We start from the raw sequence: 26,978 nt of genomic DNA, 5'->3' as shown, positions 1-26,978 counted from the left end.
GCTTATGTGATGTTGAGGAATCGAACCCAGGGCCTCATACATGCAAGGCAAGCGTTCTACCACTGAGCCACCTTCCCAGTCTATGTCTGGGCTGGTTTGAACTGTGATCCTCAGATCTCAGCCTCCTGAGTAGCTAGGATTACAGGTGTGAGCCATCAGCACCTGGCCTGGTACCCTCTTTTTAAAAAGTAGCTTACGTTAGTTATACAAGAGAGGGGTCATTGTTATTTCTTCCACATGTTTACAATGGATTCCTCTGTATTCTTCTCTAAGTACCATCTCTTAATCTTAAGTAATTATTATTCTTCCTGTGATAGTAATTTCTCGTGTACTCATATGGCCAACCACTAAATTATGAATGATCATATATACAGATTATCCGCAACTCACAATGGTTGGGTTAACAGTTTTATGGTTTTTTTTCTTCAAGATGATGTGAAGGTAATTTCTGACTTTTCCTGGACTGCAGCACACACCAAGATACTCTCTCTCTCTCTCTCTCTCTTTTTTTTTTTTTTTTGTCTGTCATGGGGCTTGAACTCTGGGCTTGGGCACTGTCCCTGTGCTCTTCAGCTCAAGGTGAGCACTCTACCGCTTGAGCCACAGCGCCACTTTCATACACCAAGAGACTCTCTAGAGAAGTGGAAAGACCAGCAGGCCACAGCTCCCTGCCAGCACAGGACTACCTGTGCAAACAACCACACTCTAGAGGATGCTGATTTGCTAACCTGGGTATCCAATAGATTAGGGGGATTGACTTTCAACTTGCAATACTTTCAACTTAACAATAGGTTTGCAGTGACAAATTCCCATCATAAGTGGAGGAACATCTGTATATTATCTTATCAGTCCTTTCATCAATCTTTTAGGTGAGTGGTCTACTTTACAAACGTAGAAATTGGGGCTTAGGAATATTAGCCAATTTGTCCAATATCATATATTGGCATCACTATAACTTATGGTCAGAGGTTTAATCCAAAGTCCCCTGGGACAGGTGATTTTATAATGACTGTAAAAGCTATTCAGAGAGGAAAAAGCATCTTCTGAGTAGGCTACAGATACCTTTACCTGTTTCTATCCACTCATTGGCTCAACAAGTATTTACATGCCAGGCAGTGTTCTCTAAACTGAAAAGCCAATAATGAACAAAACAGAACTTAAATTACACTGGTGAAGAGTCATTAGTCTCCTAGAGCTGATGTAATAACTTATCACAAACTGGGAGGCTTATAAGAACTGAAGTTGTGTTCTCTTCCAGTTCTGGAAGGCAGAAATTCAAAAGGAGGGTGCTGACAGAGCTATGCTCCCACTAATGATTCCCGGGGAGAGGCTTCCTCATGTTTTCCAGTTCTTTGGCGGTGGTTGCCTAACTCCAGCCTCTGCACGCTTCACATGCTGCTCCCTATCCTCCAGTCCTGTCTTTTCCTTCTATTCCCAGTTATTTGTCAGAGTTCTGAACCAGTCAGGTAATCCAAAAGATGCTCTCATATTAAGATTATTGCCTTAATTAATCTGTAAAGATCACATTTTACAATGATCATTTTGTCCAAATAAGGTCACATTTTCAGGTTCTAGGAGTTAGTACATGGACCTACAGGGAAGAAATACCTGCCAACTTACTACAGGAGATGAACAAGCTTTAAAAATAAACAAAAATATGATGATGATCATAAATACTACAGAGAAAAATAAAATGGAAAATGAACAGTGAGTACAGGCATGAGGTGTGGTATAACAACTGGATGAACTTCCTGAGAAGGTAGCGTTTAAGAATAGCTTAAGGAGAGTGAGGAACAAAACCCTTGTGGCTACTGGAGTGTGACAAGCAGCTAGTTGCTTACCAGATCCTTTCTTCCATCCCACATTGAACTTCATGTCCCAGCTCCCCTACCATTGAGTATGGCCATGTGGCTGAGGTAGAGTTGGATTAACATGATTGGAGATGATGACCACCATTTCCATTCTCCTTATACACTCCCTGCTGGGTCATTAGAGAAACCCATGAGCAACTTGGAAAAACCCATGCTGAAAATAGTGGGATTTCCTTTCACCTGAGTTGTAGAATACCTGAAGGATGTACTCCACATAGAGCTGTTCACCAGCTCAACACTTTACATGAGAAAGCAAAGATTCACTCTATTGGAGTATCATAGAATTTGGGATCTATCCATTACAGCGGTTATTATTCCTAAAGGAACACACAGAGCTGGGGAACACTAGAGTGGTGAGTACTACAAACCCTGGCACAAGGACATGCTCAAATATGTCAGAAGAGAAGCAAGAAGGACAGCCAGTGCAACTGGAATAGAATAAGCAAAGTCCCAGAAGTGAAGTCAGAGAGGCCTAGGAACTGCAATGTGTACCATCATGGACCACTGAAGACTATGGTAAAAGCTAATGGTGGTGGAAGAGGGAAGGAAGGCTTCTCCCCTAGAGCCATTAGGAAGAGAATAGCTGCGACAACACTATGAATTTTGGATTTTTGACTTGCAGAAATGGAAAAGAATACAACTTCTGTTCCTGTAAGGCCAGGCTTGCAATGCTCAAAGTTAGAGAAGTGGATGGGTGACAGACAAAATCATCAGGATTTCCTAGAGACCCAGCATGAGCATGAGAGGGAAAAGCAGAGAACACAAAAAGGACTCTAGGGTTTGGGACCTGAGGTGCTGGAGGCTGGAATTGTCCCTGTTCACTAAACCTCTCACATTAATATTCCATGTATAATTATATATATGTACACACACACACACACACACACACACACACACATACACACAGGCTTTACAGAGTCAACCACAACTCTGGGTTAAGAATTGCTTGAAGAGAAGGAGTAGGATAAAGTAAGCATTTCTTACTCTTTGCTATGTGATTTGAGCATAATTTCGTCTCCCATATTTAGGACTTTCCCCTAGTAAATGCTGACATTTACTCTGTGTTTGACACTGTGTGGTTTCAGTGTGCTTTAGGTGCACACTAGCAGTTCTTCCCATATAACAAACTAACTTCCAAAACCCAGGAACCATTTCAATTTGGGTATGTGTGTATTGTCTACCTAAATACAATTAATTAGGAGCCAAAAGATTATTTTGAATAAGTAAACACAGCAATAGTCTGATGTAGGAAAAAGTTGTCTTCAAATGAGGCTACCCTTCTGTGGGTAGCCTACCTAACTCAGAGACTGGTTCCCCCCGGGGAACGGAACGATTCAGCGTGTTATCGTGACTTCTCCTTTCATATGCAAAGATCATAGAAGCAATCATAAAAGATCATTCCCCTTTATCTAGAGGAAGTGAAAATTTCTTGTATATTAAAATGAAGCTCAATATATGTTTTGGAGTACAAGGAATGCTTTTGTTCTGCTTTCCAGGTGGAAAAAACTTTTGCCCAGATCAGTGATGATTATGGTTTAAATGTTTGTCTCCTTTAGAATTTATGTCGAAATGTAATTGCTCTTGTAGCAGTAATAGGAGGTGAAATATTTGTTTGCTTGTTTATTTATTTATTTATTTTTGGGTCTGGTCGTGGGGCCTGAACTCTGGGCCTGGGCGCTATCCCTCAGCTCTTCAGCTCAAGGCTAGCACTCTACCACTTGAGCCACAGCGCCACTTCTGGCTTTTTTCTTTTTGCTTATGTGGTGCTGAGGAATTGAACCCAGGGCCTCTTGCATGCAAGGCAAGCGCTCTACCACTGAGCCACCTTTCCAGCCCCTTTATTTATTTATTTGGTGTGTATAGTCCTGGAGCTAAAACCTGGGGACTGGGTATTACTGTCCCTGTGCTTTTGTGCTCAAGGCTAGCATCCTACCCCTTGAACCATGGCTCCACTTCCAGTCTTTTTAGTGATTAATTGGAGATCAGAATCTAAGTCTTTTCTGCCTGAGCTGGCTTTGAACAATGATCCTCAGATTTCAACCTTATGAATAGTGATGATCATAGGCATAAGCCATCAATGTTTAAAACATGACTAGGTCATAGAAGTTTAACCCTCATGAATAGAGTTAGTGCCATTATAAAAGTGTGAGTTTGGCCCACTCTTTCTTCCTCTCGGTTTTTCCATTGCTCTGTCCTCCCTTGTGGAGGGCACAGGGTAAAAGATGCCATCTTAGAATCTCAGAGTCCTTACCAGAAGCCAAACCTCCCAACATCTTCATCTGGAACTTTCCAATCCCCAAAATGGCAAGCAATAAAGCTCTGTGCTTCATAAATGATCCAATCTCAGGCATTCTGATACAGCCACACTCAACAGACTAAGAAAATGATGATGTTAGATTAAAATATGGTTTAGACAAAAGTCATTCCAAAAAGATATATTGACAAATGAATTTATTCAGACCCCTGATTTGAAAAGTTCCTTAACAACAGGTTATGGACAAAGTTTTATATATATATATATATATATATATATATATTTTTTTTTTTTAAGGGTGGGGGACAGTTCCCGCTGTTTCTGAATATAGGCATGGGAGGGCTTTAGGTTCTCATGCAGTCATTCTCTGGGTCACTAGCTCAGAACTCATAGCAGCATCTGGATAATAGCAAGAAACACATCTCTCTTCAGCAAAGATTTATGGAACACCTAAGATCACAACCCATTCTACCAAGTACTCAAAAACTTGGTTTTCCTCTTTGGTGGAGATTGGACAGCAAAATTAGGCCTAACTTTCCATTAAGTCAATATTTGACTGACTTACGGTAGGTTTACTACATTACAAACAAATTCAACACATATAATGCCTTCAGATGACAAAGATGTATTTGGCTTTCTCTAACAGTAGTGTAACATTAAGCTTCTTTTTGAGCTGTCTTCTACATTCTCATTTATGAACCAACGCTCCGTCTCTCTTGTGGCTCCTTTTATCTTATCTTCCCCCAGCAGACATGAGGGGAAGGAGCACAAGTGGAATTGTGGGGTTTTTTTTATGAGTCAATGTTAGAGGAGGAAAGCCTTCCTCCCACATTCTATAACTCAGTCCCATGTGGATGGGATATGGGGACTAGTCGTGTGCCTGGGAGAAGGAAGTGGACTTTGGACGGCACATCACAGAGGGAAACCTGGCCTGTTATCTCAAAACATGGAAATCCCCTTGTTGATGGCAAACTCCTGGCAACCTTTACATGTTGCTGCTGACTTTGTTGATTTAATATATATATAAGGAAATGTCACTCGGCCAAAGACAACAAATGGAAATAGGAGAAGCTCTCCAGCATTTGTAGGAATCTTTGAGTTTTTGTTTGGTTCTCAAGCATTTATTATGTTAAGGAAAAGTTAAACATCCCTTATATCCTATTTTTCAAACTATTAAGTTTCTGGTGCCCTAAGGTTCTTCTGTATTTTAAGTCCATCATCTTTAGTCCTTCCTAGGTCTCTATTCTGCTCAAGAACAGAACAAAAGGACACTTAAATTGTGGTATGAGAAAGTAGGGATGGATCATCAACCAGATCATCATAATTAGGCTATGGGAATGTCTATGGGAATATAATCATGGCTATGGTAATGGATATCATGCTTCTCATACGAGTGTTTTCCCACACATAATTTTTCATGGGGTTTTTTTTTTTGGTGGTGGTTCTAGGATTTGAACCCATGGTCTCATGTTTGCTAACCTGGCAGGATACTGCTGAGCCATAAAGCAAGCCATTTTCCTAGATAAAAGACAAATTCATTATGAATTTTCAGTTGGAATTCCTTGGTTTCTTTTTACATTAAAAAAGAGGTCATAACTGGTCGCTGGTGGCTCATGCCTGTAACCCTAACTACTCAGGAGGCTGAGATATAAGGATCATTGTTCGAAGCCAGTCCAGGCAGAAAAGTCCCTGTGAAACTCTTCTCTCCAAAAAACTACTCAAAAAAATCCAGAAGCAGTTGCTGTGGCTCAAGTTGTAGAGTGCTAGCCTTGAGCAAAAGCAGCTCAGGGACAGAGCCCAGGCCCTGAGTTCAAGCCCCAAGACTGTCAAAAAGAAATAATAATAATAATAGATTCTCACAATCAGAATTCTTGAAAATGAAAACTTGGGTTTGAGGAGAAGCATATTGCAGTCTGAGTTTACCACTACAGATGGAAATGCACACATAGACACATACCACCATACACATAGACACACCAGCATCTGCCCCATTACCCACATATTCAGTAAATCATCCCTTTCAGAGTACACCATGCAATCCAATTTAATTAATTAACTGTTAATTAGGACACACATGTTTCATCTTGGATTAATCTATTTCCTTTCCTGGCTGTTGGAAACTTATTTCATTTACAAAGAATGGGGATTGTGGTGGTAGAATAAAAAGAGAGATCTGCTATGCTTGATTTCCTTCAAAATGTATTTGTATTCAAGGCATTAAATTGCTTTTTAAATAAAAATTTTAAAAAGCTACTCTCACTAAATATTTTAAATGAACAATTCAATAATGATAGCCAACACAATAAACTCTGAACTTGTTGCAAAATATTCACATGCAATTATAAAACTCATAACATAAATTATTATGCATGCATATTTATTTACTTGATTGGGCAATCAAGTGTACATAGCAAGTATCATTTCAAAAGGAATTAATAGAAACTCTACCAGGTACATATACACTTATGCAAATCAATTTATTAATGTCAAAAATTATCAAGGTACATTTTATAAGGTTTTTAGCTTAATTTAATAAAAAACATACAAAGGTTGTCGATACACTACTTTCATTGACAAAAGGGACAATGAAATTATTATCCCAGACAGCTCTCTTATGCCTGTAGAAATGCAAGCCTAAGGCTATACTACAATTAGTATGAGTGGACTCCACTCTAAACCATGTGAGTTCAATTATTATCATGACTGATAAAATCCCAAATGACCTTAAATATTCCCACAGTATATCAAGGACATTTTTTTGGTGTGGAAAATGCCAAGAACTTATCCAAGAATGGCTTAGGGAAAAAATGAACGTTCTCACAGTGGAAAAGAGGAAATGCATGCAGAAAGGCAAGCACTAATATTCAATATGAGGCATATGACCTACTTAATTATGTGCCCTTGGGACATGCGATGTATTTGCAAAGCGTTAAAGGCCTTAAAGGTCACATTGCAGGAGCACAAATCAGATGTAAGAAGGAGGATGAAGGAATTCTGGTTGTGGGGCATCTTAATGAGATGAAACATCCTGTCACATCTTCACAGTTTATGGCTATTGACTACCGTCATAAACCCCCAGGGAAGAGGCAGAGCTGCTTATTAAAATAGTCAGAAGCCTACTGCATTTACAAATGAAATATACTGCCACTGAAGACATTAACAAATAAATAGGTTGGGCTTTCTTCCCCCTCTGCTTCTAAAAATGGAAATGTAGAATAAAACTAGGTTTTTCTGAATCCACTGGTTTTCCGATTCCAATCTCTAGGCCCCTTTGAGAATAAGAAGCAAATTTTATCCTTGCCAAATTATAGTCTCAAAGGGGCTATCCACAGAAGAAAATTCTCTAAAGTCTTCGCATGTACATAATTCATAGAGTGTTACCAAGTCCATGTTTTGATGATGAAGATATTGCACAAAGCCTTCATTTGTACTGAACCCTCAGCATCCTCAGATGGCACCAAGTAATTTGGGCAACATTTTCACAAGTTCATATTTCCAAAGTGAGTGTGTGCTTTTAATGAATTACAACTGCTCGCACAAAAGATGCCCTGTTTAGAGGCTGTCCTGGCAATTATAAATGGAATGACTATAATGACTGTCAGAATAAGCCCAAAGCTCATGAAATAATAATACTCTCTACTTAGCATTTTTCTCTGAGGAGCTCCATGCACTTTATAAGCATGAAAATGTTTCTCCTTTTAGTTTAAAAAATAGTCCTTTAAAAGTCTATTCCTGAACATTGAGCAAGATAAATTACACTCATTTTGGCATACTTTAGTGCAATTCTCAATATACTATTCACTGTACAGCAGACTGTTCATCTGGGTGCATTTTTTCATGGAGATGATGTGAGAACATTTCCTGTTTTTCTCTCAGGCTACCTTAATTCATCTCCAGGTTCTGATATTTAAGTAAAATATCCCTTTTAAAGTTCTACATTGATTTAATAAACCAGACAAAGAAATCTATACCCCCTCTGAATCCTAATGGGTATGCTGTGTTCAGTCATTGTAAAGCTTTGCATGGTGTGAGTTTCCTGCTCCTCCGCATAAAGAAGCCTTACTAACTGGAAGTTGGTTAGTCCCTTGTTTTAAAACCATGTGCTTCTTTTGTATGCTCTTGCCCCATGGTATAACCCCTTTTGTCTCTGTATTTGATTCTGGTGCCCTGCATTTTGTATATACATTTTTCTAATTTGTGGAGGGGAAGGGAAATAAAATGCTGAAACAAGGATACAGGTTGACCCATTGTAACAACGAGACATACAAGACACTATGTTGAAAATGAACTTTACAACTTGGGGGGGAGGGGTTATGGAGGGTGGGAGGGAGGAGTTGGGGGGGAGAAGGGATAGTAGGGGAAAAAACAAAGGAGGGGGTAACAATGCTTCATAGAAAATGTACTCATTACATTACTCATATAACTGCAACCCCTCTGTACAGTATCTTTACATTAAATTTAAAAAAAGTGCTATTACTTATTTTCTTTTTAAGAGAGATTACTGTGGTATAATTTATATACTTTAAAATTTTTATTGTATGTGTACAATACAGTGATTTTGTGTATGTGTGTGAATACGTATATGAGTATTTATGTTTCAGTACTGGAACTTGAACTCAGGGCCTGGGTGCTGTCCTTGAGCTTTTTGACACTGTACTACTAGAACCACAGCTCCACTTCTGCCTTTTTGGTGGTTATTTAGAGCTGAGTCACTGAGATTTTTCCTGTTCAGGCTAGCTTTGAATCAAGACTCCAGTGAGACACAGTGATTTAAAAAAAAAAAACAAAAATACATATAGTTATGTAAGTACCACCACTGCAAACAACATATGTAATATCTTATATAAAATTTTTTTGGTAGTGCTAGGGTTTGAACTTGGAATCTCATGCTTATTTTCTCTGACTTGCTAGCTCAGCTGGCACTCTACCACTTCATCCATGCTTTGAACCTCAATCCTTCAGATGTCAGCTTCCTGAATAGCTAAGGCTACAAGCATAAGCCACAAGTGCCCAATTCAACCTACTTTAAAACAGTCTTTCAATCTCCTTTGCAACCATCTTCTCAATCTCCAACCTCTGAAAACCGTATATCCTTTTCAGTATAGCTTGCCTTCTCTAGAATGTCATACAGAATCAGGTAATATATAGTCATTTGCTTATAATTTCTTTTCTTTTTAAAAAAATTTTTATTGTGAAAATACCGTACAGAGGGGTTACAATTGCATGGGCAAGAAAATGAGTACATTTCTTATCAAGCATTGTTGCCTCCTCCTTTGTTTCCCCTTCCCATCCCTTCCCATCTCCCTTCTTATAATTTCTTTCACTGAGCATAATGGTTTTGAGATTTACCCATACTATTGTATGTATTAATAGTTCATTTCCTTTTTATTTCTCAGGAGTATTTCACTATATGGATATGCAACCGCTTTTTTATTTGTTCACCAACTGCTTCTAGTTCAGGCAATTGTTCATAAAATACTATAAATATCCACATCCAGCTCTTTTGGGCAAATAACTAGGAAGGGAGATGCTGGGTCAGGTGATAAATGTGTGTTTAGTAAGAAGCCAGAAAACAAGTTTTCTAAAGTGGGTATATCATTTTGTATTCCCATCATCAATGCTCCACATCCTCAAGCATTAGCAATCTTTTTAATTTTAGCCATTCTAAGTATATAGTTGTATCTTGTGATTTTAATTGGCATTTCCCTAATGATGCTAAACATATTTTCATATTCTTCTTGTCCATTTGCATAACTGCTGCTTTGGTGAAGGCCATTTGCATAACTGTTGCTTTGGTGAAGTATCTCTTTAAATATTTTCCCATTTTTAAAATTTTATGTTAGTTTTCTTATTACTGTTTTACAAGAGTTTTACAAATTCTGGGTATAAATCTCTCATCAGATTATGTTTATAAATGCTTTCCTCTAGTTGGCAGCTCTTTTGTTTTTTAACAGTTTCTTTTGAAAGACAGAAGTGTTTAGTTTGGTGAAGTTAAACTTATCAATTTTTTCTCTAATGATTTGTGTTTTTTAAAAAAATATTCTCTGGAATATTAACTAAAATATAACAATCCTAATATTGCTACAGGGAAATACTGGCAATGTGTTATTTTCTATTACTTCTATGACAGATTGCCACTAATTTGTTGGCTTATTAACAACGCAAGTGTGTTATTTTATAGGTCTGGGGCTGGGAAGGTGGCTCAGTGGTAGAGCACTTACCTTGCATGCCTGAGACCCTGGGTTCGATACCTCAGCACCACATAAGCAAAAAGAAAAAAGCCGGAAGTGGTGCTGTGGCTCAAGTGGTAGAGCACTAGCCTTGAGCTGAAGGACAGCGCCCAGGCCCAGAGCTCAGGCCCCACGACCGCCCCCCCCTCCAAAAAAAAAAAAAAAGTATAGTTCTGGAGATCAGATGTCCAAAAATGGCTCTGATAGATTGTAATAGTTTTCTCTCACTGTAACAACACACCAGTTATAATAAACTTACAAAGACAAAATATTTATTTGGGTTTATGGTTCCAGACCTTTTGGTTCATGGTTGAGTGTCTTGCTGCTCTGGGGCCTGTGGCAAGAAAAAAATACCAGGGTGGGAGCGTTTGTGGAGCAACATTGGGAAGCAAAGAGAGGGAAGCAGGGCCAGATCCCAGCATCCCACTCAAAGACCTATCCTTGATGATATCCCTGATGACCTAACTTCTTGCCACTAGGCCCCATCCCAAAGCACACATTTGGTATCAAGACTTAAAGACCTGGATCTGTCAGGACAATTAGGATCCAAACCATAATTCAAGTGTTAAGGAGGCTGTGCTTCTCTTAGGAAGAATTCATTTCCTTGTCTTCCCATCTTCTAAGGCATTCCCACGATGCTTGTGGCTGTTCTTGTATCTTTGACGACATTGACCCTTCTTACGTCACATTATTCTCATTTTCTTTTATTGCGTTTCTCTTTTACTTTTAAGAAATTGTGTAATAACACTGAGGATCCCAATTTTATCTTCCCTTTAGTCATAAAGCCAGCTGATTTACAATCATCTTAATTCGGTCGCCATCCTTAACATCTGCTTCCTAACACAATATAATCACAGGTGGTTCTAGTGGTTAGAACTACGACATCGTTGGGGCCCATTATCCTACCCACCACGGGTGACACAGTAAGAAATCACACTAAGAGTGTCCATGACACCATATCCAGCCTATTTTTCCATGGGACTTTAGAGACACATTGTACTGCACTGATTCATTTGGTTATTTTCCCCTAACCCTTAAATTACGACTCTTTGAGGATAGAAGCTGGGTTTTTATCTCCATAATCCTTTCCATACTAGGCCTGTTATATAAAAGATAGACTCACTGCTGTGATATACAAATTAATGAATGAGAGCAAAATTAATGAATCCATTTGCTTGTCTTGCTGCCATCTGTTTTTATCACAATATACCACAGTAAATGGCTTAACTCTTAGATCTAGTGCATATTTGCTTGATAGCTTTGAACATCTACATTAGTTTTCCATTGTTGCCATAACAAATCACCTCAAGTTTTGCAATTTAAAAAAGTATCTATTTATTTTCTCACACTCTGTAGTTCAGAAGTATAGCATTGCTCAGCTGGGTTCTCTGCTTAAGGTCTTACAAGGCCAAACTCCAGATGTTGACTTGGCTCATCTCTATGTGAAGAGCTAAGAAGAATCTTACCATGGCTGGAGCACCCAGGCCCCCAAATACCTGTTAGCTGTCCGCTAGGCATGAGGTTCTGATTTCTTGAAGCTGTGCATTCATGTGACACCTTCCCGTTTAAAGCAGTCTGAGAAAGCTCATTCTTCTCACATGTTAAGTCTTGATTTCAACATTCATCTTTTTTTTGTTTTTGTTTTTGTTTTTTTGTTGATGTTGGTCGTCAGGCCTGAACTCTGGGCCTGGGCACTGCCCCTCAGCCCTTCAGCTCAAGGCTAGCACTCCACCACTTGAACCTCAGCCCCACTTCCAGCTTTTTCTGCTTATATGGTGCTGAGGAATCAAACCCAGGGCCTCATGCATGCAAGGTAAGCATTCTACCACTGAGCCATCTTCCCAGCCCTCAACATTCAGCTTTTAAAGGGTTCCACATGGGTAGATCAAATTTACTTGGATAATCTCCATATCTTCAGATCAAATGATCTGGGACCTTAATTACAACTTCAAAACTCCTTCTCTTCATGACCTGGATAAGTGTCTGATTAAGTAACTCGGAGACTGGAACAAGGAGGAATAAAGAGAATAATGAGAATCTTTAGTATTCTGTCTTTACTTCTAGCTTAAGATAGCTACATCTTCCTTAAACAAAAAGTAGAGATGGGGATTACCCCAGTTTCTTTATAAATGGCTGAGAATTAAGTGTTATAATCCTTGTAATATGCCTAGCAATGATATTAGACATTAGTTGGAATTTTTAAAGGAAGTTTAAAAGGCACACTCAATTTCATAAGAATGGACATTCTTTTTCTATTGTCCTAGGCTGCAAATGAGCACAAACTTCATACAAAATTCAACTGCCTCTTTTTTTAACAAAATTGATTTTCACTCCTTGGAAATGTATTTATGTTACATAAAGGACAATTTTCTAAGATAAACTTATGTATGGTATTTTAAATATTTTTGACATTTTGTGAGAATAATAGAAGTGTCCAAGGCATACTTTAAAAGCCCAAACAGATCTACATGTTTTGCTACCAGTAACAGATTTTCTAGGAAAGTTTACTGCTCCAATTATTATCGTTATTATTTCTTGTATGTATGTGGGTTGCTGGGGCTTGAATTCAGGGCATCAAGCTTTGGTCTGGCTTTTTTGCTCAAGGCCTGGCACTCTACCACTTGAGCTTCACCTTCACTTCAGGGTTTTGCTGGTTGATTGGAGATAAGAGTCTCATGGAATTGTCTGTTCTGGCTGACACTAAACTTCAGTTCTCAGATGTCAGCCTCCTTAGTAGCTAGGATTACAAACATGAGCCACCAGTATCTGACTTTCAGTTAATTTTTAATATCTCCTACTTCTGTTTTAAGGAAACTGGTGTTGTGATATGTATTTAGTCATACCAGGATTTAATATCATCTCCTTATACTTCCTCAATTTGCTAAAGAATTTCCCTGGATCTTTGATGTAGAAAGACAAATGAACAACAGCTGTGCTCACTAGCAAAAGCCTACCCCCTGACACCGTTCGACTGAGTTAATCTATAAAACAGTTGACCTTCAGAGGACAAGTTTGTGTGTTTTGCAGGTAAAACACTTATTACCTCATTTTCTCATCGAGTCTTTAGCTCACTAAGTCCTCTATCTTTCCTGTAAAATGAGAAGACAGCTTCTGAAAAGGAAGCCCTCATTTCCAGTTATTCCTATTCAATTTTATGAGGTGAGTTTAAAAGTTATGTAAAAATATTCAACTTGGTAGAAAACAAAATTACTAATAACTCTCACCTGGACCTTTTCAGAAAGAACATTTAGTATTCTTGCATCGGTACCATTTTTAAAAGAATTTTCCATGATGTCATTTGTCCCCCCACACAATGGCTGTGGGAGGTGTGCTGAATGTTATTACCTTTTTACCAGGGAGGAAATGGGCCTACAGATGATAATGAATCTGGTTGTTTTCATGTTAGCTGGCAAGAAGCTCACCCAGGTCGTCTAATTTTCATCTTCTGTTCTTTCCCCTATGCAAGACCCAATTATGTTTGAGAACATCTCAAAGTTAATGGACTCCTTGGTAAATATGAATCATTTAGCCACAGGTAGAGAAAGATACCATCACTTTCTCTAAATCATTGTACTCTAAGCAATATAAAAAGGCAGAAGCCATACACGAATAAACCCAAGAATTTGTATATCAATGTGAAACCATAGGGAATAACTAAAAATGTGGTCATCATTATCATCTCATTTTAAATTACAGTAGCTTGTTGTACAACACCTTGATAATAACAATAAAGCTATATTTAAAAAATACAAATAGCTATTATTTAAGTCCCCTACTATATTTTCATTCTCATTTTGATAACTAATTTTTTCTTCCAAAGTCTTGAGAATAGGTTTCTCTTAATTATACAAACACTATGCCATTGTGTATGCTTTAAGGAAAAAAAAGCAGATATAATCTATCACTAAATAAGGACACATATGAGAGAAAAAGATATGCTATTTATTATTTGAAAAAGAGACACAACCTAGAGTATGAACCTAAGGAAACTAGATATATGTCATTTTAATAACAACCCACCATCTAGCCCTAGACCTCTTATTTCCCTTTAATTTCCTCAAGGAAGACAATCTTTATCTTTGTTATCATGATATCACACAGGACCCTGATCACTACTCAATATTGCTCCATCTCTAAACTTTCAAGACCCACTTGATTCCTTTTCTCCTTACCCTGGCTCTCACTGCCTCCCCATTACTGGTTCTGCTTTTCATCCCAGGTCTGGATGATCCCTGGCTACTCCACCAGCAGGCAGAGGCCCATCTGTTTCTGATACACTGTTCCCTGTGGGAAGCATTTCAGTAAGTTCTCACCAGAAGCTTCAAAGTCTTTTGCACCAACTCCTAATGAATCCAGCTTCTCATTTCTCCATTCATTTCATGTTATCTCTTCCCTTCCTGTCTCGAGGCTGTGGATGGTGCTGGAGAATGTCACAAACCCAAGCTCTTGGGTTTTGTTCTTCAGATTCATCCTGTGAGGTTTGCAACTGCACCCTCCCCTCGGGGTATCATTTCCTTTTAATTCCCTGTTAATTCATGTCCTTTATTCTCTGCTCTTCAGAAATCAGAAATCATGTCATATCTGCCTTCAGGGAGAATATAGAGATTAAGACTGGTAGACAGGGATACAAATACACAATTAAGAATTATAGCTAGAAAGATAGCAGTGTGCTGGGGACTGGGGGCTCATGAATAAAGAATGGGGTAACTCTGAAAGGATAAAAGCAGCCAGGAAAGGTTTCATCGAAGGTCCCTGTCTGAACTAAGACTTAAAAGATAAATACTCAGCCTCAAGGGTCCAGGGAGTGGGATGAAAGAGCATTCCAGGAAGAAGGAACTGCAAAAATCAAAGGCATGGCACTACAGAGTGGCCTCAGAAAGACACAAGCATGTCTGAATGGCTGGATTATGGGCTTCATGGGAGACTAGTGAAGTTTTGTTCCATGATAAGAAGGTTGAACATTATACAGAAGACAATGGCTGGACAGAACAGTGATGTGGTTAATTTTGTGTTGCGTCACTCTGGAGATAAATGGGATTCTAGACAAAAGCCTGTGGTAGCAAATAAGATAAGTGGATTTTTTAAATATGATGAATATACTATGTGATATATATTACTCCATAATAATATGGAGTATTATTTGGCCATAGCAAAAAATGAAATCCTGTCCTTTATAACAAAATGGCTTGAACTGGAGGTTAACATTTTAAGTATATCATAGAAAGACAAAACCATATTTCTAACTCATGTGGATACTAAAAAAGTCGATCTGAATGTAAACTAGTGATTATTAGAGGCTAAAAAAGGTTGAGGAGGAGTAAGAATAGACGGAAGCTGAGCAATAGGTACCCAAACATAGTTAGATAGGCAGACTGTCTAGTGTTCTACAGCAAAATGTGATAGCTACAGCCCACAATAATTTACTCTATGATTTTTGAGTAACAAGAAGAAAAGATCTCGAAGTAGTATAGGGAACTGGACATTGTAATCATCCTGATCTGTATACATTGTATACATGTATTGACTTATCACACTGCACCCCTCAAATATGTACAATCAAAATAGCCGAAATCAAAGCAAGTATAAATATTTGGTAGGGGGAGAGTGTGATTCTCAAAAGGCCCCCATAGCAGGGTGGGAGGAGAAAGCAAAGACAGGAAAAGGAAATTACAGATAGAAGATAGAGAGACCTGGGCTTTGGACAAGCGGTTATCAAGAATTGGAAGAGACCCAAAGGAACGTTCTTTGTCCCTGGATCTGGCTTGGGTTCCGGGATAGGACAGCAATTCAACAAATGTAGAAACAAAGAAGTAATACTGTTTAGGGAAAAATAATGGATATAGCTGTAAATAGGCTAGGCACATGAAGTGGACATTGTTAGGCTGCCAGTTTCCTATTTAGGTGAAGGACTTGCCCTTTCAAATAAGGTCTCAAATTTTTTTTTGTTGTTGTTGTTACTTTGGGCCAGCCTTAGACCATAATCCTCTAATCTCTCTTAGAAATTAAGGATTATAAATGCCACCACCACACTCATGTATTTCTTGAGATGAGCTCTTGGTAGCTTCTTTGTCTGGGCTGGTCTTGACCCACCAGATGATCTTCCCTTCTTATGTAATGGAATTAAAGGTATGACCCACTGCTCCTGCCTCCCCTCCCCAATAGCTTTTATTTGGCGGGGGGGAGGGGGGGGGCAGTAGTAGGCTTTGAACTCTGGGCTGGGCACTGTCCCTGAGTTCTTTTACTCAAGGCTAACATACTTCCACTCTGAGCTCCACTTCCAGTTTTTTGAGTGGTTAATTGGAGACTTTTTTTGCCCTGGCTGGCTTCAAACTGCAACCCTCAGATTTCAGTCTCCTGAATAGTTAGGATTATAGACATGAGTCACTGGTGACTGGCCCCAATATCTTTAATTAACTAAATTTATCTTTGAATCACCTACTCAGTGGGTAATTTATAACAAGAAAAGATAATGGATGACAAACAAGCAAAGTCATGTGTGTCATGTCATTGAGATGCCCTCTCCTTTCACTCATCTTATTCTGGAGAAAAGTTGGAGAAATGGAAAAAGGAATTGTCATCTCCAGACAAAACTAAAAGCCAGTAATATAGACAAGCCTATTCCATAACTTGGTATCCAATAGAAATCAAAATATATTTGCTTGATGCCACATACCAGTGGCTTACTCCTGTAATCCTAGTTACATGAGGTTGAAATCTGAGGATTATAGCTTGAATCTAGCCTGGGCAGGAAAATCCATGGAGATTCTTATCTCCAATTAATCACCGAAAAGTCAGAAGTGGAGCTATATTCAAGTGATAGAGCTCTGGCTTTGAACAAAACAGGTCAGGGACAAGGCCCAGGCCCTGAATTCAAGATCCAGGACTCACACACACACACACACACACACACACACACACACACACACACACTTTCTTGATTAGTAAATTTATTTCTTAATGAATAAACATCTGAAAATTAATCCAGATATGTTCAATTTATTTATTATATTTTTCCCTAAATAATACCAATTTTTTTAGCCTAATCTTTGGTTAAAGAAATTATAGAATGAAACTTGGGAGCATAAATATAACTTTAACATTAAAAAGACTCTTTCTTTTTAAAATCAAGTTCCAAATAATTGGGTGGGAGAAAGTAAGAGCAAGAGAAAACCAGTTTTATTTCTCAGACCAGAGTGGGGATTAGCTGTATCTCTGCTGTTTGATTTACCAAAGTGACTTTTCAGTGGTTTTGTCTAAGAAAAAACAAATACTCCTTGGGGAAATTAAACACCTCAATAAGTGGGTTTCTTATTCATTTTCCTTCTAATGAGAAAAAATTTAAGATGATCTTGCAGAATTTGGAGGATTTCACACAGAGTTATTTTATTAGTTGCTAAGTTCCTTGGCCCTTCTGAGAGAATTCAAAACATATGAATCCAATTAAATGTACATATCTCCCACTGCAAGTGGAAAGAAGAGAAGAAACAGCTTTCACAGGGTAGTTGGTGTCAGAATCAAAGCAAACATTTCCAGTAGGTTTAGATAAAAGAGATGGAAGAAATACTACGCGCCTTGCGATTTGGGCCCTACATAGATACAAACGTGTGCATTCTCAAGTCTTCAATAAGATATGTAGTGTGTGAATATACCTTAATTATATCTTCCCAGATAGTCAAAATCAGCTATAGATATAATTCAGGGCAAATGCCATAGGAATAGTTGTTATACTATATTGTTTAAAGAATAGTTCTAACAAAATTCTGTACATGTTCAGTGCAGATTCAACTGTGGTAAGTCTCCCTTTATTTGGAGCTGTGCTGTTGAGTTTGTGGATGAGAAATGCATGCATGGGAAGAGCTGTGACAAGGCACAAAGGAAAAACCAGGATATAAAAAATATCAAGCAAAATAACTAGAGATAAATACTTACAGATATAATTTTCAGACACAATAAACAATTTTCCAAATATTTTCAGAAAAAAATGTTGAGTTTCTCAGATAAAACTTAGAGTCATATTAGAAAACAAACAATCTAAACAAAGATTCACAATCCTAATTTTGGTGATAGCATTTAGAGAACATTAATAAAATCAGAAATGATAAATGGCAGTTATATTTTCAATCTTAGAGGAAAACAGAACTATAAAATGTCCTTTAAATTACAATATTTATAGTGAATATAAAGCTTGAAATACATAAAACGACTCTAAGATATAGTTGCATATCATAAAGTATGAAATATGTAAAAGCCTCTAGAACATTCCAGAGAGAAGATAATCCTCCAAGCTATTAACTTATCTGTATCTATAATAATTCAGAGAAGCCATAGTTCCTAGGAAACCTGTTATCAAACTATATGTCAGTTACCCATTTATGCAGGATAGGTTCAAGTGTAGGTGATAAAAAGGCATCTATCATCTAGTAATCTGTCACACTTATAATCCTAGCTACTCAGGAAGCCAAGGATCACAGTTTGAATCCAGCCCAAGCAGAAAAGACCATGAAACTTTTTATCGTTGATTAACCAGAAAAATGACAGAAGTAGAGCAGTGGCTCAGGTGGTAGATCACCAGGAGAGTGAGAGGCCTTGAGTTCAAGCCCTAGTATAGGCACACACACACACACACACACACACACACACACACACACACACAGGCATACAGCAACATCTTTCCCTCTCTCCAAATCTTGAGCCTCTGATACTGGAAGCACATGACCATGGGTAGTCCACAATCCCGATGCTTCCAAAGAACACCTCTACAGTTGAAGATTTAGCTGATTTGGGAACATGTGTCTGTCCTCATTGTAGGACTGAACTATATGATAGCAAGTAAAAACATACAACCTGTTAAAGGTAAGGGAATTAAGCGTTACAACTTGATAAGGCCTAGGTTGACTTTTATATATATATTTTTTTTTTGGGGGGGGGGGTCTGGTCGTGAGGCCTGAACTCTGGGTCTGGACGCTGTCCCTCAGCTCTTCAGCTCAAGGCTAGCGCTCTACCACTTGAGCCACAGCGCCACTTCTGGCTTTTTTCTTTTTGCTTATGTGGTGCTGAGGAATCAAACCAGGGCCTCAGGCATGCAAGGCAAGCGCTCTACCACTGAGCCACCTTCCCAGCCCGGTTGACTTATTTTTTTAACCAGCATACATTAATAGTACTAGAGGGCTTCATTATGGTGCTTTCCATAGTTGTATAAGTAGACTTGAAACAAGTTCACCCTTCCCTACCTTCTTCAAACAGTACTTGGTAGGTTCTATCTTCATATATTTATGTAACATAATTCAATCTTCCCCAGCCCACTGCTTGACTTTTATGGAATCGTGTGGGCACTGGATTCTTCTAAGAGAGGCAATCTTACATAGATTTCTTCTATGTTACCATATAGAATAGAAATCAATGAAGAGGTATTTCTCTGAAGGTCTTATTACACACAAACTGTACTCCCCTAGTAAAATGGCTACATGAAGAATTTTGTTCTCACTCTACATCCACACTCTAGATGCGATCCAGTTACCTCTGCAAATGAGACTTCAGATGTATCCCCCGTATTAGTCTATTTTCAGTTGCTGTAACTAATACATGAGTCTGAGAAATGTGTAAAGGAAAAAAGCTTATTTAGCTCAAAATTTAGAGGCCCCGAGGTATAGCACTGATGTCATAGCAAGTGTCCTCTGCTTACATTGCAACATTACAAATGGCAGTGTTGGCTCAGAGCATGTGACAGAGAAGTCACATGGCAAAACAGAAAGCAAGTGGGATTCAGGGACCAAGTTTGTTCTTTTTATAGTGATTGAGATCCCAAAAGGATTACATTAATCCCTTCCAAGTTACAGTGACCTCAATAATGTAACTACTAAACTTCATCTCTTTGATTTTTTTTTTTTGCATTTTGTAATAAAGTCTCCTGATATAGCTCAGGATGGCCTCAAACTCATTCTTAAGCCTCCCAAGTTCTTGGTTTGCACACATGTACCACTGTACTCAGAAGCTTCCACTTCTTTAGTGTTTTAGCATCTCAACTCTACCACGCTGGGAATAAGTTTCCCATACATGCAATTTCGGGATACAGCTTCATCTCATATCCAAGTTATCACAGCCCCTAAAGAAGAAGTAGGGGAGTAGCCAAGCACAGCCACCAGAATTCTGAGTGCTCACTTTCCCAGCATGAATATCAATCAGGAACATTTTAGGTACCCAGGGTACCCTCAGATTCCTGTCTTTCTCTGCTCTACTTGCATTTACTTCCCGATCAGCTGACGTGACCCAAGCTCTAAAGAACACAACCAGCCTCCAAACTAAAACAAATGCCCTTTTGCGACTTAAGAGGTCATAAGCTTTCTAAACATTCACAAATCCCAATGACAATACCTTTCTCTTTATAAACTACAGAGACAGCATATGTGGCATGCATATATTTTTAAGTCTCGAGTATCACTGTATAGTTAGATTGACCTCAAACTCTCCATCCTTCTGCCTCAGTCTGCAAAGGGCTAGGATTATAGTCATGAACCACCACAACTGGAATCATGATTTTATTCTACAAGAGTGTCATTACTTGGGACATATTCATTCTCAAAATCTTAATAAATTAACGAAATCGGAAAATCTCTTTAAGAGTATAATTTAATCTTGAAATTGATCATTACAACTAATAAACTTCATATTTAGTCTAATTCTGTATTGTGTCATTCTCAATTCTATGAACATATTTAACCAAATTTTTTCTCATTATCCATTCCAAGAAAAATATACTATTAATTAACATACATGGCTCCTCCTTACTCTGTCCTGTTTCTCCCTTTCCACTTTTGGTATTCTGTACTTATGAACTTCTTTGGGGCCTTGTTTGGCTAGGAAACAGGTATTTCACAATCAATTGATTTCACAATCAATTTTACAGCTAACAGTAAGATGCTAGTGTGCACTTGTGAGAGTTTCGGGAATCCAGAGAAATATCAGGCAGATTGTGCTATTAAAGGAGGAGAAGAAAAGGATAGAACACTTAGTGGCTGTGGTCAGAGGTGTTCAATCAGATGTCACTTGGCTTTCCCTTTTTGGGTAATGAAGTATGAGCAACAAGCTCCCTTCACAGATATGGCCCCAAAGACTTAACAGTGGGTGCTCAGAATGAGGAAACAGAGGCCTAGACATGCCAATTTCCAGCATCTTTTGCATTGCTGCACTGCATGTCAAAAGTGGTCAACATGCTGCTAATGGATAAAGAAAGTTGCTCACCCTTGCCCTATTCCTGGTCACACAAAGCTCAGCAGAATCTCAGGCATACTCAGATAATGTTCTATCAACACTGGACCCCACAGAGCAGAGAATAGAATGAATCAAAAAGGAGCAATGGAGTTGGTTTGCTTCCAAGCTCACACTTCAGCTCTTAAGGGGGAAATTCTTTTTATATCCATGTAGTTGTCTCTGTTATGGAGACTTACTGTGCAGAGGAGCCCACCTGAGGACTCAGACCTATTTCCTTGGCTTTAAGAATATGTCTTGCTGGATGTGGTAACCAAGAGTTAGAAGCCAACCCAGGCAATTAGCTAGACCCTATTTCCAAAACAGAATACAAACAAAAGGTGTGTCTCAAGTGGTACAACACACAAGGATAGCCCTGGGTTTAACCTCCAATACTGCAGAAAAAGGGGAGAGTGGTATGTTCTCTCTCCTACATTTGAGAGAAATGTTGTAAGGTGAATTATCCCAGAAGCCACATTATGGAATATGAAATATTGGAGTCTTTATTATAAAGTTAGCAGGCTGCAGGAAACCAGTTGTTACAAAGGCCTTCGGCCCCCAAATATACATAACACAACTAGGAAACATGCTAGCTCCAAAGAAGAGCCTCCAAAGAGTCTATGCTGACTGGAGATGAGCCATGAGACAGGATGCAAGACGCGGTCATGGAGACACACGTGGCAAGGCATCCTGGTGGCTGGGCTGGGTGGGACCTAAATAGATTGGTGCAGGGGCAGGTCCACAGGAAATTCCCAGTCCCAAGCACTGGACTGACAGATTCAGTAACTTGTCAGCAAGTGCCCATTCTTGTTTCCAGGGATCCGGGCATGCCCATCACCCTGGGAAGCAGGGGATTTCCTTCCTCCAGTATGAAGACAAGATGCCAGACCCTACCATCCAACCATGTGGTCAATATGGTGCTGGCCAGACCTGACCTCCTTACTTCATTGTGGAAGTACATTTCCTTTCCTAGACCACAAAGATTTTTTTTTAATAGGAACATAGAGCAAGATGATTTATAGATATAAATCATTATTAAATTAAATACTTTTTTTTCTGGTGCTGGATATTGAACCAGGTAGAGCTTTGTGAAGGCTGAGATACCTTTTCCCATGGAGCTCTCCCCCCAACCCCTTAGTTTCGCTTAGACATTTTCTGTTCATCTTATTAAATTTGCTTTATGACCTGCCAGTGATTTGTGATGATGTCTAAAGAGCTTAATCCAGACTTGGCACACACAAAGCCTTCCTTGGGGGGATAGTATTGATGGGTTTTCTAGAATGCTTCAAAGATTTCTCTGCTTTCTAGAAAATGAAATCCTCAAGCTGGGATGTCAACCTCACACTTGGTGAAACCGACTTTTCTCTGGGATTTGTAGTACAGCAGGCTCCAGTTTTGCTCCACAGGGACATGATTAATGATCAGGCTGTATTCCTGCCTGCATCAAATCAGGTGATTCTATCTAAACGGAGACATGAGGCATTTTCTCCCACCACCCTGCTCCTGACAGCCTGTCAATACAAATCTTCTCCTATTCTTTCTTTAACTCACTTAGCTCTGGCTTGACATTAGGATAATTGACTGGGAAATTATAGATAATAGCAGCCTAAAGAGGCTTTAACAGGCTGGACAGCATTATTCAGTCTTTCTCTATAAGCTCCTTTTATATCTACTATCTTGCTCTCTTTATTCTATTTACCACCCATTGTCAAGCTCTGAGGCATATGAGATCCCCATGAAGCACCCTCCCCCGCCCCGCCATGACAAGCCTTCTTTAAAATGTCACCACTCTTCCCAATAAACCTCAAGGTCAAGTTCATAAGCCAAGCAGAAACAGGAAACCCAGGACTTATCCTTTCTAAGACCAATCAGACACACAACCAGGATCAGAACCCCTGCACTTTTGGCTGCCAGTTCATTCAACTGGAAAGTGAAGCAACACTCTCTTTCTAATTGCTGCCAGAACCGCTCAGGGGGGTAAAATAAAGCTGGATATTAACATTAATAAGTGAGAATCCGCCAAAGTGACCCATCACTGGGCTTCAGCCTTTCAACTTAGCCTTCACCCTAAAGTTTTTTGTTTCTGGGTTTGTTTTTTGTTGTTGTTGTTGTTTTACCAGGAATGATTCCAGGGCACTAAACAGGATTTCCATGCTTAGAGACTTGTAGTCTGGGAGCTTTCAAAAATCAACATCAATGTGGAAAAGAACATTTCTTGCCATACAAGCAGAAGACTAATGGTAAATGAATGTGGAATCTATCCATTGGCAGGTAAGCATCTTTGGCTGTAGTCCCAACAAATCTTTGTGACTAACCAAGGGCAAGTTTTGTCAACACTTGGATGGAAGTCATCCAGAGAAAACCCCAGGTGCACCAAGAGGTATGTTCATGACTCAGTGGCTGGCATTTTCTCCTTAGAGTCAATAATTAACCCCAGCATGGGATTATTGATATTCTGGCATTGAAAAGGCTTCTGTAATTTGCATGGCTTAAAAATTAGACTCACTCTAAACTATTGATCAGAAAGGGAGTCAAGAGAAAACAATGAACCTGGAGCAGTTTGTAACTATAATCCAGAGTTAAGTGGCTATAAACTTCCTGTTACAGGCTTCATATTTTTCTGCAGAGAACTTTTTTTGACTTGATTTCTTTATAAACTTACAATTTCCTCAGAAAAATTAATGTGGACATTAGAGCTATGAAGTAGAGAGTGGCTCGAATTTACCCCAAGCAAGCTAAGTGAGATCTTTGCGCACCTCAATCTCTGCGTGGTTATATTCACCTTCTAGGATTCTATTCAGTATGTTGGTGCTTGCTTCATTATACCTTCTTTTTTATGGAACCATAAATTCTTCCAATGTAGAACTGTATTTTTCACCATTCTGCTTGCATCAGGGTTGGTCAGGTAGCCATAGTGACTAAACTGTGGTAAATATAGTCTGGTGGCTTCCTGGTTCATCACTTTCAAATGATACATTCTACCTGGTCATGACAGTAAAGTTTTCAAGCAGCCAAAGTCTCTTTCAGTGCAGTTTTTTAAAGTTAATTTAATTTTATTGTAAGGCTGTTGTCAGAGGGATTACTGTTACATAAGGTAATGAGTACATTTTTTGTCAAACATTGCTACCCCCTTCCCTCCTTTTCTCCCACTTTCCCTACTCTTTGACTCCCCCACCCAAGTTGTAAAGTTCATTTCCAACATAGTGTCATGTGAGTAACAAAATGGAAAGACAAAGGACAAAAGGTGAACCAAAGTAACAGTGATACTCAATAATGTTTTATGAGGAGAAAGGACAGGTCCATTGGTTTCTTAGGAAGGTCAAGGGGATAGAACTGGTATTTTGACACGTATACATAATGTTTTTGATGCTTGATTTGACAGAGCTTGGAAACTGTTAATATTACCACTTGGAAACTAAAATGGTAGATATATAAATATTTAAACTACTCTTATTATCTCTATAGCTTTAAAAAATAACATAGTAACTTTAGGGTTGGAACGGGCCTTGAAAATTAGCTGGCTCAGAGTTGAAGTTTTAAGTAGGAGGTTTATGTGACTGCTAACCATAAAGACAAAACGAGTAGGCTGTGTACACCTGGTGAGTGAAAATAGGAGGGATGAGTAAGTCAGCCACCTGGTCATCAGGAACTTCCAGTGCTAAAGCTTAGATTGTTCCACTGTGCTATCTTCTCTGGGAGATGCTCATTGAATACATTATAACTAACTTCTCTTGAAATGTGGCTGCTTTCCTAACTCTCTCCCCTTAGTACTACCAAACAAAGACACCACCTATGGAAAAGGTCTTTTAGTGATTGAAGGTCTGGTCTGGCCAGTGTCATGGTGGATGATAGGGTCTGGCATCTTGTTTTCAATCTGGGGGAAGGAAACTGCACCCACCTCTCAAGTGATGGGCATGCCTGGAACCCTGTAGGCAGGGGTGGGCACCTGGGTGATAGGCTGCTGAATCTATCAGTCCAGTGCCTGAGACCAGGAATTTCCTGTGGATCCACCCCCTGGCACGGGCCCTATTTAGGCCTGGACTAGCTAGCCATCATAACGCCATTCTATGAGTGTCTCTGTTAACATATCCTGTGTCCTGTATCCTGGCTCCTTTCTGGTCATTATGGCGTCCCAGTTCAGCTCTCCATCAGAGCTGAATTGGCTTTGTTGGTACAGTTTTTGTTCTTTTCTTCTCTGTAGCCTGTTTTCTCGCTGTGTTATGTGTATTTGTGGGCCGCTGGCCTTTGTAACAACGGGTGGCCTGTAGCCTGCTACCCATATAATAAAGACTCCAAAATTCCATATTCCAAAATTGGCTTCTGGGATGATTCACCATGCAACATGATTAATAATAATATAATATGTCTATGCTTAGATCTCATTTTGAGGGGAAGGAACAATATGATATTTGAACTCGGGGCTACCACTTAAGTCAGGCCCTCATCAATTTTGGCTGAAGTTATTTCTCAGGGAAGGCTTCATGTTTTTGCCTGCAGCCAGTCTCAGGCGGCAGGCCATCTTTCCGTCTAGCTTCCCTTGTAGCTAAGATGACAGGTGGGCACCTTCAATCAATATAGGTTGATATGGACTGTCTTTACTTTATCCCAGGGCTAGACTTGAGCCTTAATCCTCTCAAATAGATGGGATTTCAGACATGAGCCCCCATGGGCCTCTGATGTTTTTTGAATTAATTTTTAAACAATAAAGATGGACTAGGGTTGTAGCTCAAAAGTGGTAGAATGCTTCTCAGGGCCCCAGATTCAATCCCTACCACTACTATCAATAAATGCATAAATAAATAAATAATATTTTTTTTCTTTCTTGTATCCCTTTTTAGTCAGCACTGGGTAGTAAACAACAAAAACAAACAAAAAAACCTCAATAGAGCAGAAAGTTATTGTTAATATTTTAAAAAGTATTTTGAGGTTACAAGTTTTCTTTTTTTTATTGTGAACATATTGTACAGAGGGGTTAAAATTACATGGGTAAGATAATGAGTACATTTCTTTTTTTTTAAATTTTATTTTATTTTTTTTGTGAACATACTGTACAGAGGGGTTACAATTACATGGGTACATTTCTTATCAAGCATTGTAGCCTCCTCATTTGTTTCCCCTTCCCATCCCTTCCCATCCTCCCCCCGCTCCCCGGGTTACAAGTTTTCTAACTTGAACAATCTTTTTTTCCATGTGGACTTTTCCAAATAATATTCATCTTTCCTTATATGTCCCATTGTACTCTCTTAATTGTCTAGTTCTTTCAAGTAGGTGTGGTTTAATTTTATTTCATCCTTATAAGGTTATTTCTTTTTGTTGATTTTTTATTTTTCTTGATGTGACTTACCAAGAGTTTATCCTGTTATTTAGGCTATTCCATAG

Source organism: Dipodomys spectabilis, unplaced genomic scaffold (assembly GCF_019054845.1).
Source record: "Dipodomys spectabilis isolate Male_0828 unplaced genomic scaffold, ASM1905484v1 ptg000063l, whole genome shotgun sequence".
Lineage (NCBI taxonomy): Eukaryota > Metazoa > Chordata > Mammalia > Rodentia > Heteromyidae > Dipodomys > Dipodomys spectabilis.
Note: the sequence above shows the minus strand (reverse complement) of the source record.